The 14,560-nt window shown below is 43.3% G+C and overlaps 1 protein-coding gene across 2 annotated transcripts in view; it reads left to right on the forward strand.

Annotated features, from left to right (window-relative positions):
- The window catches only part of klhl14 (kelch-like family member 14), a 215,231-nt gene that overhangs the window by 170,171 nt on the left and 30,500 nt on the right, over nt 1-14,560 (forward strand). The window lies entirely within an intron of this gene.

The following is a 14,560-nucleotide window of genomic DNA, read 5'->3' on the forward strand; positions in this document are numbered from 1 at the left end:
ACCTCTAGGCACCACACCAATGCTGCTGACCTATGCCGCCACCTCAGTCCAGGCAGCTCGGGTTATTGAGGGAGGTCTTCTCTTTCCATCTGCTGGCATTAGAACCTCAGGCCTGATGGTCACAACCTGGAAGAGGGTTCAGAGGGAATCATCATCGAAACGAGAGGCAGTTCTGAACCTTCTACCCTCCCTCTTTCCTCTCGCCATTCTCTTGGCCATCAATGGAGGAATACATGTTAGAATGATTCAGCTACTCAATATTCAGATCTTAACATAATGTAGATGATCAGAATGCATGTCATGTGTGTTCCCTGCCAAAAGCACTTAATTCTAAACCTCTGCAGAATTTCAAACATTATTAAGTTTAATAATACTTACTTCAGCCAATGCTTGTCAGTCTTGCAGAATTCACAAACTTCCTTCTTGCTTTGACTGTAGTGAAGCACAGGGGCACCTGATGCTATTCTGAGCCAGGTGCCCTTTTAAATTAGTGACTGTGACTTCCTTCCAGGTCACAGCCTGTAAATTCGAGCACCAGACATCCTACCCTCCATCTCGAATTGGGCAGGAGAACCACAATATAGCGATGCCGCAGGCTGGAAACCCGCCCTGTAGCCATCAATTGAATGATTGTCGTATTATGTGGCGAAAGACGACAGCGGGGGCGGGAGTCAGTGAGTCACCCATTTCTGGGTGCGAGTCCTGCCCACTAAAACATGCTACCTTATTGGGATATCAGCTCTTTGTCATCTGGGGAAAATCAACTGCTGCAGCTCCTCATTATCTTTGTGGGTGAGGCACATCAGGGAGAAGATGCAAATGTTACACCCTTGTTCCAGAAAGGTTGTAAGGATAAACCCAGCAACTGCAGATCAGTCACTTTAACCTTGGTGGGGTCACTTGAACAAGTGTGGATTAATTAAACTTGGACAAGTGTGGAGTCACTTGGGCAAGTGTGGATTAATTAAGGAAAGCCAGATGGATTTATGAAAGACAAATTAAGTTTGACTAATTTGACTGAGTTTTTGAGCAGGGAATAGAGAGGTTTAATAAGGGCATTGCGGTTGATGTGGCGTATATATGGACTCCCATAAGGTGCTTGATAAAGTGCTACATAATAGGCTTGTCAGCAAAGTTCTAACCCAGGGAATAAAAGGGGTAGTGGCAGCATATATACAAAATTGAATAAGTGAGAAAATAGAAAGGTTGTTTTCAACTGAAGGAAGGTATATAGTGGTATCCCTCAGGTCAGTACTAGGACCACTGCTTTTTGTGATACAAATTAATGAACTGGCCTTGGGTGTACAGGGCACTAATTCAAAATTTTGCAGATGACACAAAACTTGGCAGTAGAGTGAACTCTGGGGATAGTGATAGACTTCAAGAGGACATAGGCCAGTGAACCGACTGGACACATGGCAAGTGAAATTTAACACAGAGAAGTGCGAAGTGATACACTTTGGCAGGAAGAACACAGGGGCACAATTCCAAATTTCCAAATGCTCTGGGGACCTGGGTTCGAATCCCACCACAGCAGATGGTGGTACTTGAATTCAATAAAAATCTGGAATTAAAAGTCTAATAATGATCATGAAACCATTGTCGGTTGTTGTAAAAACCTATCTGGTTCCCTAATGTCCTTTAGGGAAGGGGATCTGTCGTCCTTACCTAAAATGGCCTACATGTGACTCCAGACACACAGCAATGTGGTTGACTTTTGAGTGCCCTCTGAAATGGCCTGGCAAGCCACTCAGTTGTATCAAACTGCTACAAAGTCACAAAAAAGGGAATGAAACCGGATGAACCACCTGGCATCGGAAACAACAACGGCAATCTCAGCCCTGTCGACCCTGCAAAGTCCTCCTTACTAACATCTGGGAGCTAGTGCCAAAATTGGGAGAGCTGTTTCACAGACTAGTGTGACATAGTTATCCTCATGGAATCATACCTTACAGATAATGTCCCAGAAACCACAATCACCATCCCTGGGTATGCCCTGTCCCAACAGCAGGACAGGCCCAGCAGAGGTGGTGGCACACTGGTATACAGTCAGGAGGGAGTTTCCCTAGGAGTCCTCAACATCAGTTCCGGACACCATGAAGTCTTATGGCATCAGGTCAAACATGGGCAAGGAAACCTCCTGCTGATTACCACATACCGCCCTCCCTCAGCTGATGAATCAGTGCACCTCCATGTTGAACATCACTTGGAGGAATCCCTGAGGATGGCAAGGGTGGAAAATATACTCTGGGTGGGGTACTTCAGTGTCCATCACCAAGAGTGGCTCGGTAGCACCACTACTGATTGAGCTAGCCTAGTCCTAAATGACATAGCTGCTAGATTGGGTCTGCAGTAGGTGGTGAGGGAACCAACAAGAGGGAAAAACATACTTGACTTCATCCTCACCAACCTGCCTGTCACAGATGCATCTGTCCCTGACAGTATCAGTAGGAGTGACCACTGCACAGTCATTGTGGAGACGAAGTCCTGCCTTCAAGTTGAGGATATCCTCTATCGTGTTGTGTGGTACTACCATCGTGCTAAATAGGATAGATTTCGAACATAAGAACATAAGAAATAGGAACAGGAGTAGACCATTCAGCCCCTCGAGCCTGCTCCACCATTCAACCAGATCATGGCTGATCTTCTGGTGTTTCGATTCCCGTCTAACCCCGATAACCTTTGCTTCCCTTGCCTAACAAGAATCTATCTACCTTTGCCTTAAAAATATTCAATAACCCCACCTCCACCACCTTCTGAGGCAGAGAATTCCAAAGTCGCACAGCCCTCTGAGAGAAAATTTTTTCATCTCTATCCTAAAAGGATGACCCCTAATTTTACTCCCCCACAAGAGGAAACATCCTTTCCATGTCCACCTTGTCAAGGCCACTCAGGATCTTGTATACTTCAATCAAATCACCCCTCACTCTTCTAAACTCCAGTGGAAACAAGCCCAGTCTGTCCAACCTTTCCTCATAAAGACAACCCGCTCATTCCAGGTATCAATCTAGTAAACCTCCTTTGAATCGCCTCCAATGCATTTACATCCTTCCTTAAATAAGGAGACCAAAACTGCACACAGTATTCGAGGTGCAGTCTCACCAAATGTCCTGTATAACTGAAGCATAACATCATTACTTTTATGTTCAATCCCTCTTGTGATAAAGGATAGCATTCCAGTATCCTTCTTAATTACTTGCTGTACCTGCATACTAACTTTTTGTGACTCATGTACTAGAACACCTAGATCCCTCTGCACCTCAGAATTATGCAGCCATTCTCCATTTAAGTAATACTCTGCTTTTCTGTTCTTCCTGCCAAAGTGAACAACTTCACATTTTCCCGCATTAAACTCCATTTGCCAGATCTTTGCCCACTCACTCAACCTATCTATATCCATCTGCAACCTCCTCATGTCCTCTTCATAAAATACTTTCCTACCTATCTTTGTGTCATCTGCAAATTTAGCTACCATGTCTTCACTCCCCTCATCTAAGTCATTGATGTAAATTGTAAAAAGTTGAGGCCCCAGTACAGACCCCTGTGGGACTCCACTCGTCATATCCTGCCAATCAGAAAAAGACCCATTTATACATACTCTCTGCTTTCTGCCAGCCAGTCAATTTTTTATCCATACTAATATGTTACCCCCTACACCATGCACTTTTATTTTTCGTAATAATCTTTGATGTGGCCCTTATCAAATGCCTTCTGGAAATCCAGGTATAGTACATCTACAGGCTCCCCTTTGTCCACTGTGCATGTTTCTCCTTCAAAAAACTCCAATAAATTGGTTAAACATGATTTTCCTTTCACAAAACCATGCTGACTCTTCCCTATTGCCTTGAGCTCAACTAAGTGCCCAGCTATAACCTCCTTAATGATCTATTCTAATAACTTCCCCATGACTGACGTCAAGCTAACTGGCCTATAGTTTCCTGTTTTCTGCTTCCCTCCCTTCTTGAATAGAAAGGTTACGTTTGCTACTTTCCAATCTGATAGAACCTTTCCAGAATCTAGTGAATTTTGAAAAATTAACATCAGCGCATTGACTACCTCATTAGCCACCTCTTTTAAGACCCTAGGATGTAGTCCATCGGGACCTGGAGACTTGCCAGCCGGCAGCTCCATTAATTTGCTCAGTACTGTTTCCCTAGTGATTTCAATTTCACCAATTGCCTTTCTCCCATTCACCTCCTGATTTGCAGCTATTACTGGAGTGTTTTTTGTATCCTCTATAGTGAACAGAAACAAAATATTTGTTCATTTCTTCTGCCATTTCCTTATTATCCACTATTAACTCCCCACTGTCACTCTCTGGAGGACCAACACTCACTTTACTTACTCCTTTTCTTTTTAAGTACCTGTTGAAACTCTTGCTATCCGTGTTTACATATGTAGATAGATTCCTCTCATACTCTAATTTCTTTCTCCAGGTTAACCCTTTAGTCACTCCCTGCCATTCTTTATATTCTGTCCAATCATCTTAGCGGAGTTGTATGCTTTTTCCTTAAGTTTGATGCTTTCCTTAACATCTTTAGCCTTAACCACGGATGGTGGGTCCTCCCCTTAGAATTTTTCTTTACAGTAGGAATGTACTTATTCTGAATACTCTGAAATATCCCCTTAAATGTTTGCCACTGCTTCTCTATTGATCTATCTTCTAGCCTAGTTTCCCAGTTCACTTCAGCTAGCTTAGCTTTCATCCCCACATAGTTGCCCTTATTTAAGTTTAAGATGCTAGTCTTAGACCAGTTTTTCTGCCTTTCAAACTGGATGTAAAATTCAAACATATTGTGGTCGCTGCTACCTCGGGGTGCCTTTACTCTTAGGTCATTAATTAATCCTGTCACGTTACACAATACCAAGTCTAATATGACCTGCTTTCTGGTTGGTTCTACAACATGCTGCTCTAAGAAACTATCTCAAAAGCATTCTAAGAACTCCTCATCCAGGCTACCACTGCCAATCTGATTTTTCCAGTTTACGTGTAGATTAAAATCACTCATGATTACTGCCGTCCATTTATCACAAGCACACAATATTTTCTCTTGAATACTTTGTCCTACACTGTGGCTACTGTTAAGGCACCTGCACACCACTCCCACAAATGACTTATTTCCCCTACTATTCCTCATCTCCACCCAAAGCGATTCTACATCCTGATCTCCTGAACCAAGGTCATCTCTAACTATTGCACCAATGCCCTCTTTGATTATCAGTGCTACCCCTCCTCCTTTACCTAGCTTCCTGCTCTAGAATGTCATGTACCCTTCAATATTAAGCACCCAGTCTTTGTCATGCTGCAGCCACGTCTCCGTGACAGAACAGATCCAGCAACTCAAGACCGGGCATCCATGAGGCACGGTGGGCCATCAGCAGCAGCAGAATTGTACTCAAATATAATTTGTAACCTCATGGCCCAGCATATGCCCACTCTAACATTACCATCAAGCCAGGGGATCAAGAGGTCATACCAGGAGCAGCACCAGGAGTACCTGGTGAAGCTATAACACAGGATTACTTGCGTACCAAACAGCATAAGTAGCAAGTGATAGACAGAGCTAAGCGATCCCAAAACCAACGGATCTGCAGTCCTGCCACATCCAATCGTGAATGATGGTGGAAAATTAAACCTCTCATTGGAGGAGGAGGCTCCACAAATATCCCCATGCTCGATGATGGAGAAGCCCAGTGCATCAGTGCAAAAGATAAGGCTGAAGCATTTTCTACAATCTTCAGCTAGAAGTGCCGAGTGGATGATCCATCTCGACCTCTTCCGGAGGTTCCCTTCATCACAGATGCCAGTCTTCAGCCAATTCGATTCACTCCACGTGATATCAAGAAATGGCTGAAGGCACTGGATATTGCAAAGGCTATGGGCCCTGACAATATTCCGTCAATAGTACTAAAGACTTGTGCCCCAGAACTTACGGTGCCCCTAGCCAAACTGTTCCAGTACAGCAACAACACTGGTATCTACCTGTCTATGTGGAAGATTGCCCGGGTATGTCCTGTACACAAAAAGCAGGACAGCTCCAACCCGACCAATTAGCGCCCCACCAATCTACTCTCGATCATCGGTAAAGTATTGGAAGGGGTCATCAACAGTGCTATCAAGTGGAACTTGCTTAGCAATAACCTGCTCACTGACAACCAGTTTGGGTTCAGCCAGGACCTCTCAGCTCCTGACCTCATTACAGACTTGGTTCAAACATGGACAAAAAAGCTGAACTCCCGATGTGAGGTGACAGTAACTGCCCTTGACATCAACGCCGCATTTGACCAAGTGTGGCATCAAGGAGCCCTAGCATAACAGGATTCATTGGGAATCAGGGGGAAAACTCTCCGCTGGTTGGAGTCATACCCAGCACAAAGGAAGATGGTTGTGGTTGTTGTAGGTCAATCATCTCAACTCCAGGGCATCACTCTTGGAGTGCCTTCAGGGTAATGTCCTCGGCCCAACCATCTTCAGCTGCTTCATCAATGACCTTCCTTCCATCATAAGGTCAGAAGTGGGGATCTTTGCTGATGATTGTTTAATGTTTAGCACCATTCACGACTCCTGAGATACTGAAGCTGTCCATGTTCAAATGCAGCGAGACCTGGACAATATCCAGGCTTGGGCTGACAAGTGGCAAATAACATTCACGCCACACAAGTGTCAGGCAATGACCATCTCCAACAAGAGAGAATTAAACCACTGCCCCTTGATGTTCAATAGTATTACCAACACTGAATCCCCCACTATCAACATCCTGGGAGTTACCATTGGCCAGAAACTGAACTGGACTTGCCATATAAGTACTGTGGCTACAAGAGCAGGTCAGAGGCTAGGAATCCTGCGACGAGTAACTCCCCAAAACCTGTCCACCATCTACAAGGCACAAGTCAAGAGTGTGATGGAATACTCCTCACTTGCCTGGATGAGTGCAGCTGTCACAACACTCAAGAAGCTTGACACCATCCAGGACAAAGCAGCCCACTTGATTGGCACTCCATCCACAAACATTAACTCCCTCCACCACCGTGGCACAGTAGCAGCAGTGTGTACCATCCACAAGATGCACTGCAGGAATTAATCAAGGTTCCTTAGACAGCATCTTCCAAACTCACGACCACTGCCTCTAGAAGGACAAGGGCAGCAGATAGATGGGAACACCACCACCTGGAGGTTCCCCTCCAAGCCAGCCACCGTCCTGACTTGGAAATATATCGCAGTTCCTTCACTGTCACTGGGTCAAAATCCTGGAATGCCTTGCCTAACAGCACAGTGGGTGTACCTACACCACAGGGACTGCAGAAGCTCACCACCACCTTCCCAAGGGCAACTGGGGATGGGCAATAAATGCTGGCCCAGCCAACGAAGCCCACATCCTGTGAATGAATAAAAAAAAGAATCTTGAACAAAAGCCAATTGCATAGGTATGAAGGGAAAACTGGCTAAAGTTGATTGGTTAAATAGATTTAAATGTATGGCGGTAAATGAACAGTGGGAAATATTTAAAGAAACAATTCAAAATGTTTGACAAAAATACATTCTATTGCAAAAAAAAACTTTCATAAATCCATGCTGACTCTGTCCGATTCTGCCACTGTTTTCCACGTGCTCAGCTATTAAATCTTTTATAATGAACCCTAGAATTTTCCCCACTACTGACGTCAGGCTGACTGGTCTGTAATATCCTGTTTTCTCTCTGCCTCCCTTTTTAAATAGTGGGGTAACATTAGCTACCCTCCAATCTGTAGGAACTGTTCCAGAGTCTATAGAATCTCAGAAGATAACCACCAATGCATCAAATATTTCTAGGGCCACTTCCTTAAGTACTCTGGGATGTAAATTATCAGGCCCTGGGGATTAATTGGCCCTCAATCCCATCAATTTCTCCAGCAACATTTCCCTACTAATACTGATTTCTTTCAGTTCCTCCCTCTCACTAAACCCTGTGTTCTCCAACATTTCTGGTATGTTATTTGTGTCCTCCTTTGTGAAGACAGAACCAAAGTATGTATTTAGTTGGTCAGCCATTACTTTGTTCCCCATTATAAATCCCCCTGTTTCTGACTGTAAGGGACCTATATTTGTCTTTGATTGAGTCGATTAGGATTATATTCGCTGGAGTTCAGAAGAATGAGGGGTGATCTCATAGAAACCTATAAAATGCTAACAGGACTAGACAGGGTAGATACAGGAAGGATGTTCCCAATGGTGGGGGAGTCTAGAACCAGGGGTCACAGTCTGAGGATATGAGGTAGACCATTTAGGACTGAGATGAGGATAAATTTCTTCACCCAGAGAGTGGTGAGCCTGTGGAATTCATTACCTCAGAAAGTAGTTGAGACCAAAACATTGTATGTTTTCAAGAAGGAGTTAGATATAGCTCTTGGGGCGAAAGGGATCAAAGGGCATGGGGAGAAAGCGGAAGCAAGCTATTGAGTTGGATGATCAGCCATGATCATAATGAATGGCGGAGCAGGCTCAAAGAGCCGAATGGCCTACTCCTGCCCCTAGTTTCTATGTTTCTATAACAAGAATGCTAAATGCACCCTGAATGTGACCTTCTGCAACAACCTTGTACGACATGACCCCAGTTCAACTTTTCTCAGAGTGAAGCTGAGCTGCACGCTATTCATCCACACCACCTGAAGAAGGTAGCAGCCAAGACAAAGTCAACAGTCAACTTGATCCAGAAAGTGGCAAACACCAGCTGGGGAGCCTCAGCACCAGTGCCATGGACTTCAGCGAAGGCCCTTGTGTTCTGTGCACTGGTATGGACCAAAAGTAGCCACACTCAACGAGTTGACGTTCAACTGAACACTGCAATGAAATGCATCACTGGAACCCTCAAGTTGACCCCTACACCTTGACTACCTGTGCTGGCACACATCGCGCCCCCCATTGATCCGCGGTGACACAGTGACACTTTGTGAAGCTCAGAAGATCGATGAAAACAAATGCCTCCCCATCGACCAGGACCTCACCAACGTCCCTCACCTCTGCTTGAAGTCACATAAACCCTTTGGACCCTGAAGAAACCTGGGAAAATGATTGGTCTGCACAAGAAGTCATGAACAATCACCTCGTGAAAGACCCAACACAGAAGATCCCTGACTTCAACCTCACACAAAGCTCATGGGCATCCCTAAGCCTCATTATACAAACCATGGCAGATACAGATACCTGATGCACAAATCAAAAATTAAAAACTCTCCTGTGTGTGACTGTGGTCACCCAGAACAGACCATGGAACACATAGTGACTCAATGCCAGATTCATAAATACGAAGTGGGTATTACAAATACACACCGCCACTCCTGACATAATAGCCTGACTTGACCACATTGATGTAAAATTATAATTGTTGCTCTACACCCAGCTTTATGAAAGAAGAAGTGGAAAATACCACTCGTGTCGCCACTGCAAAGTAGCAGTATGAAACAGCTTGTTTAACCCATTGTTCAAATTTTTGAGATATTTTTCCTTTCCAGGTAGACAGAGCACTTTGAGGGCTGAAAGTGATATCTTTTGACAGATTTGCAAGTTTGCGCAATACACAGCGAATAATGATCTGATTGAGAGAGCCATTAGATTGCTTTGACATGCTCCTTTTCTCCATCAAGCTTGCAAAGTGAGCTAATGGCTAGGGCCCTAGTTACAAAGTTGCTTATAAGGCTAATCTTATAGCAGGTGGAGCTATACGAATCCCAATGTGTATATTGACTGGTGAAGGTAGGCTTGCTATAGATGGTAGTAATTTTGCTGTGTAGATGATGCGTTTAACATTTATATAACAATTGCCATAAGAAAATAAAGGCAGGACTTGCTATTTGTATACTGAAAGCACAGTGGGAGGTTTTAGCTAATATATTAAACAGCTGTTAACGAAATGCAAATTAATCTGCTGCAATGCAAAAATTCAACTGTTTGATGGTCTGCACGTCGTCTTTGTCGGAGAATGGAGAAACCATTAGCAGATTTCTCAACTAGCATGTCGAGGAAAGGGAATGTGTTCGACTGCACCATCTCAAAAGCGAATCGGAGCATAAAAAAGAGACTGGGTAGATTGGGAGAGATTGAACAATCCTGAGTGTGCTAATAGTTATACTAACAACCAATTTAAGGTAATCAGTCAAGCTCATAACATGGCTCATTTACATTTGCCAGAAGTGATATACTTTCGTATGCAAGGACCCATTCTCTGCAAACCAAAATAATACGTTCAAGTCTTGAATCTTTTTTGAATTACCAAAAGCATGGGTAGTCTATAATTCCCCATTGCTTTCTCCATGCCATGGCAATGCCTTGGTCAATCAGTATCAACTCCAGGGCTATGGGCCAAGTGCTGGAAAATGGGATTAGCGTAGTCAGATCTTTGTTGACCGGCGTGGACATGATGGGCTGAATGGCCTCCTTCTGTGCTGTAAACATCTATGAGTCTAACATGCCCACAATCAGCACCCTTTTCTCCTATGGTATAAATTGTTGTGATTGTTTGAAATTTGGCTTTTTTGCATTTGTCCTGTTGAGTGCGAGATAAAAAGCCTCAGCAACATGTTTCTTTTTCAGCAATATTCAAGAATTGAAGAGTTTTCTTTGGAAATTAAGTACTCTAAAGTCTTCAGATTTCAGGCTTTAATTCTAGTTTGATTTTACTTCTTTTAGAAGCTCTTAAAATCATACAGCACAGAAAGAGGCCAGTCAAGTACACCTGCGCCAGCTCCTTAAAAGAAATGTCCAGTTAGTCCCACTTACTTGCTCTTTCCCCATAACCCTGCAAATTTTACCCCTTGTAGTACTTATCAATTTCTCTTAGAAAGTTATTATTGAAACAGCTTCCACCATCCTTTTTTTATTCATTTATGGGATGTGGCATCGTTGGCTTGGCCAGCATTTATTGCCCATCCCTAATTGCCCTTGAGAAGTTGGTGGTGAGCTGCTTTCTTGAACTTCTGCAGTCCACATGGTGTAGGTACACCCACAGTACTGTTAGAGAGGGAGTTCCAGGATTTTGACCCAGCGACAGTGAAGGAACGGCGATATATTTCCAAGTCAGGATGGCAGTGGCTTGGAGGGGAACTTCCAGGTGGTGGTGTTCCCATGTATCTGCTCCCTTTCTCCTTCTAGATAGTAGTGGTCATGGGTTTGGAAGGTGCTGCCTAAGGAGCCTTAGTGAGTTTCTGCAGTGCATCTTGTAGATGGTACACACTGCTGTCACTGTTCATCAGTGGCGGAGGGAGTGAATATTTGTGGAAGAGGTGCCAATCAAGCGGGCTGCTTTGTCCTGGATGGGGGTCAAGCTTCTTGAGTGTTGTTTGAACTACACACGCATCCAGGCAAGTGGAGAGCATTCCATCACACTCTTGACTTGTGCCTTGTAGATGTTGGACAGGCTTTGGGGAGTCAGGGGGTGAGTTACTTGCCACAGGATTCCTAGTCTCTGACCTGCTCTTATAGCCACAGTATTTATATGGCTAGTCCAGTTCAATTTCTGGTCAATGGCAACCCCAGGATGTTGATAGTGGGGAATTCATCGATGGTAATGCCATTGACTGTCAAGAGGCGATGGTTAGATTCTCTCTTGTTGGAGGTGATCATTTCCTGGCACAAAAGTTACTTGCCACTTGTCAGCCTAAGCCTGGATATTGTCTAGGTCTCATTGCATTTGAACGTGGACTGCTTCAGTATCTGAGGAGTTGTGAATGGTGGTGAACATTGTGCAATCATCAGTGAACATCCCCACTTCTGATCTTATGATGGAAGGAAGGTCATTGATGAAGCAGCTGAAGATGGCTGGGGCTAGGACAGTACTCTGAGGAACTCCTGCAGTGATGTCCTGGAACTGAGATGATTGACCTCCAACAACCACAACTATCTTCCTTTATGCTAGGTATGACTCCAACCATAGGCATGTTTTCCCCGATTCCCATTGACTCCAGTTTTGCTGAGGTTCCTTAAAGTCACACTCAATCAAATGTGGCCTTGATGCCAAGGGCAGTCACTTTCACTTCACCTCTGGAGTTCAGCTCTTTTGTCTATGTTTGAAACCAAGGCTGTATTGAGGCCAGAAGCTGAGTGACCCTGGCGGAACCCAAACTGAGGGTCAGTGAGCAGGTTATTGCTAAGGAAGTGCCATTTGATAACACTGTTGATTATCCCTTCCATCACTTTACTTTCAGGAAGTGCATTCCAAATCATAATATCTCACGTGTAAAATTTCTTTTCCTCATGTTGTATCTGATTGTTTTGCCAATAATCTAAAATCTGTGACTTCTGGTTCTGACCGTTCTGCCACTGGAAACAGTTTATCCTATTCACTCTGTAAAAAATGTTCATTATTTTGAATAACTCTAACAAATCTCCCCTTAGCCAACTTTGCTCTGGGGCAAACAATCCCACCTTCTCCAGTGGCTCCACCTAACTGAAGTCTTTCATTCCTTGTACTATTCTAGTAAATCTCCTCTGCACTCTCTTCAAGGCCTTCACATCCTTCCTAAAACATGGTCCCTAGAATTGTCCACAATGCTGTAGCTAACTAACCAGTGAGTTATAAAGGTTAATCATGACATCCTTGCTTTTGTATTCCATGTATTTATAAAACCAAGGATCCCATATGCCTTTTTAACATACTTCTCAAATTCATGCCACCTTCAAAGAATCTGTGTATATATCTGCCCTGGTTTGTCTGCTCCTGCATTTTCTCACCCTCTTTAATATTGTACCATTTATTTTATATTGCCTCTCCTCATTCTTCCTTCCAAAATGAATTACTTCACACTACTCTGTGGTAAATTTCACCTGACGCATGTCTGCCCATTTCACTAGTCTACATTCTCATGAAGCCTGTTACCATCCTTCTCACTGTTCACTATGCTTCCAAGTTTCCTGTCATCTGCAAACTTTGAAATCATGCCTGTATCCCCAAGTTCAGGTCATTAATGTATATTAAAAAGAGCAGTCGTCCCAATACCAACCCTTGAGGACACCACTGCACATTTCCCTTCAGTCTGAAAAAGAACCTTGCATCATTGGCCCTTAGCCTATTTTGTATCCACCCAGCCTCCGCCCCTTTCATCATTCCATTTTGCTAATAACTCTATAACATGGTATTTTATCAACCACCTTTTGGAAGTCCATATACACAACATCAACTGCATTACCCTCATTGACCCTCTGCATTAATTCATCAAGGAACTCAATTAAGTTAGTTAAACACAATTTGTCTTTAACAAATCCATGTTGGCTTTCATTTATTAACATATATTTTTCAAATTACCAGTTCACTTTGTCCTGGTTTATTGTCTCTAAGTTTCTCTAATGTTGTTAGGCTGACTGACCTATAGTTGTGAGGTATGCCTCTTTCCCCTTTCTTGAACAAGTGTATAAAATTTTCACCCTCCAGTGCTCTGGTACCTCTCCCATATCTAAGGAAGGTTGGAAAATTGTAACCAGAGCCTTCTTAATTTGCACCTTTACTTCCCGCAGTAACCTAGAATGGGTCCCATCTGGACTGAGTGACCATTCTACTTTGAGCACTGCAAACATTTTAAGTGCCTCACCATTATCTATTTCCATCTACTACCTCAGTTCTCTACTACTCCTTCTTTGCTGTGATATTAGAAGCATCCTCTTCTTTAGTGGACAAATGCAAAGTATTAATTTACTACCTTAGCCATGCCCTCTGCCACCAATAGAAGATCTCCTTTTTGGTCCCTAATTGGCCCCACCATTCCTTTGAATATCCTTTCAATATTTTACATTCTTATTAAAAACATTAGGGGTTCTTTTTATGCTACCCGTTAATCTATTCTCATATTCTTTTCTTTGTCCCTCTTATTTTCTTTTCCAGCTCTTCTCTATACATTTCGTATTCAGCTTGGTTCTCTAATGAATTATGAACTTGGCATTCATCATTAGCTTTCTTTGTCTGTTTCATTTTAATCTCCATATGTTTCGTCTTCCAAAGAGCTCTAGTTTTTAATGACCTTCCTTTCCCCTCGTGGGAATGTATCTAGCCTATACCCAAATAGTGCCTCTCTGAAGGCTTTCCAATACTCATTTACTGTTTTACCTCCCAACCTTTGTTTGCAACTCAACTGGGCCGGATTGCTTTTCAGTGCACTGAAATTATCTCTTCTCCAGTTTAGTAGTCTCACATATGATTTGTCTTTGTTCTTTTCCACGACTGCTCTAAACGTAATGATAGTATGATCACTGTTTCCCAAAATGCTTCCCCAATGAAACATGCTCCACTTCATTCCTCAGATTTAGATCCAGCACTGTTTCATTCTTCATTGGGCTGGAACATACTGATCAAAAAAGTTCTCGTCTCTCCCCTTTGCCTTTTCCATTGCTATTTTCCCAGTCTGTATTAGGGTGATTGCAGTCCCTTATGATCACTTTTCTAAAGTTCTTGCATCTTTCTGCAATTTGTCTCAAAATGTGGCCCTCTATCTCCTTCCCACTACTTGGTGCCTTATAGTATGCAGCCAGCAATGTAATATGTCCTCTATTGTTCATTCATTCTAACCAAAAGACTTTGAATATTGAAATGCATTATCC

The sequence above is a fragment of the Cetorhinus maximus genome, chromosome 4 (assembly GCF_964194155.1).
Source record: "Cetorhinus maximus chromosome 4, sCetMax3.hap1.1, whole genome shotgun sequence".
In the NCBI taxonomy this organism is placed as follows: domain Eukaryota; kingdom Metazoa; phylum Chordata; class Chondrichthyes; order Lamniformes; family Cetorhinidae; genus Cetorhinus; species Cetorhinus maximus.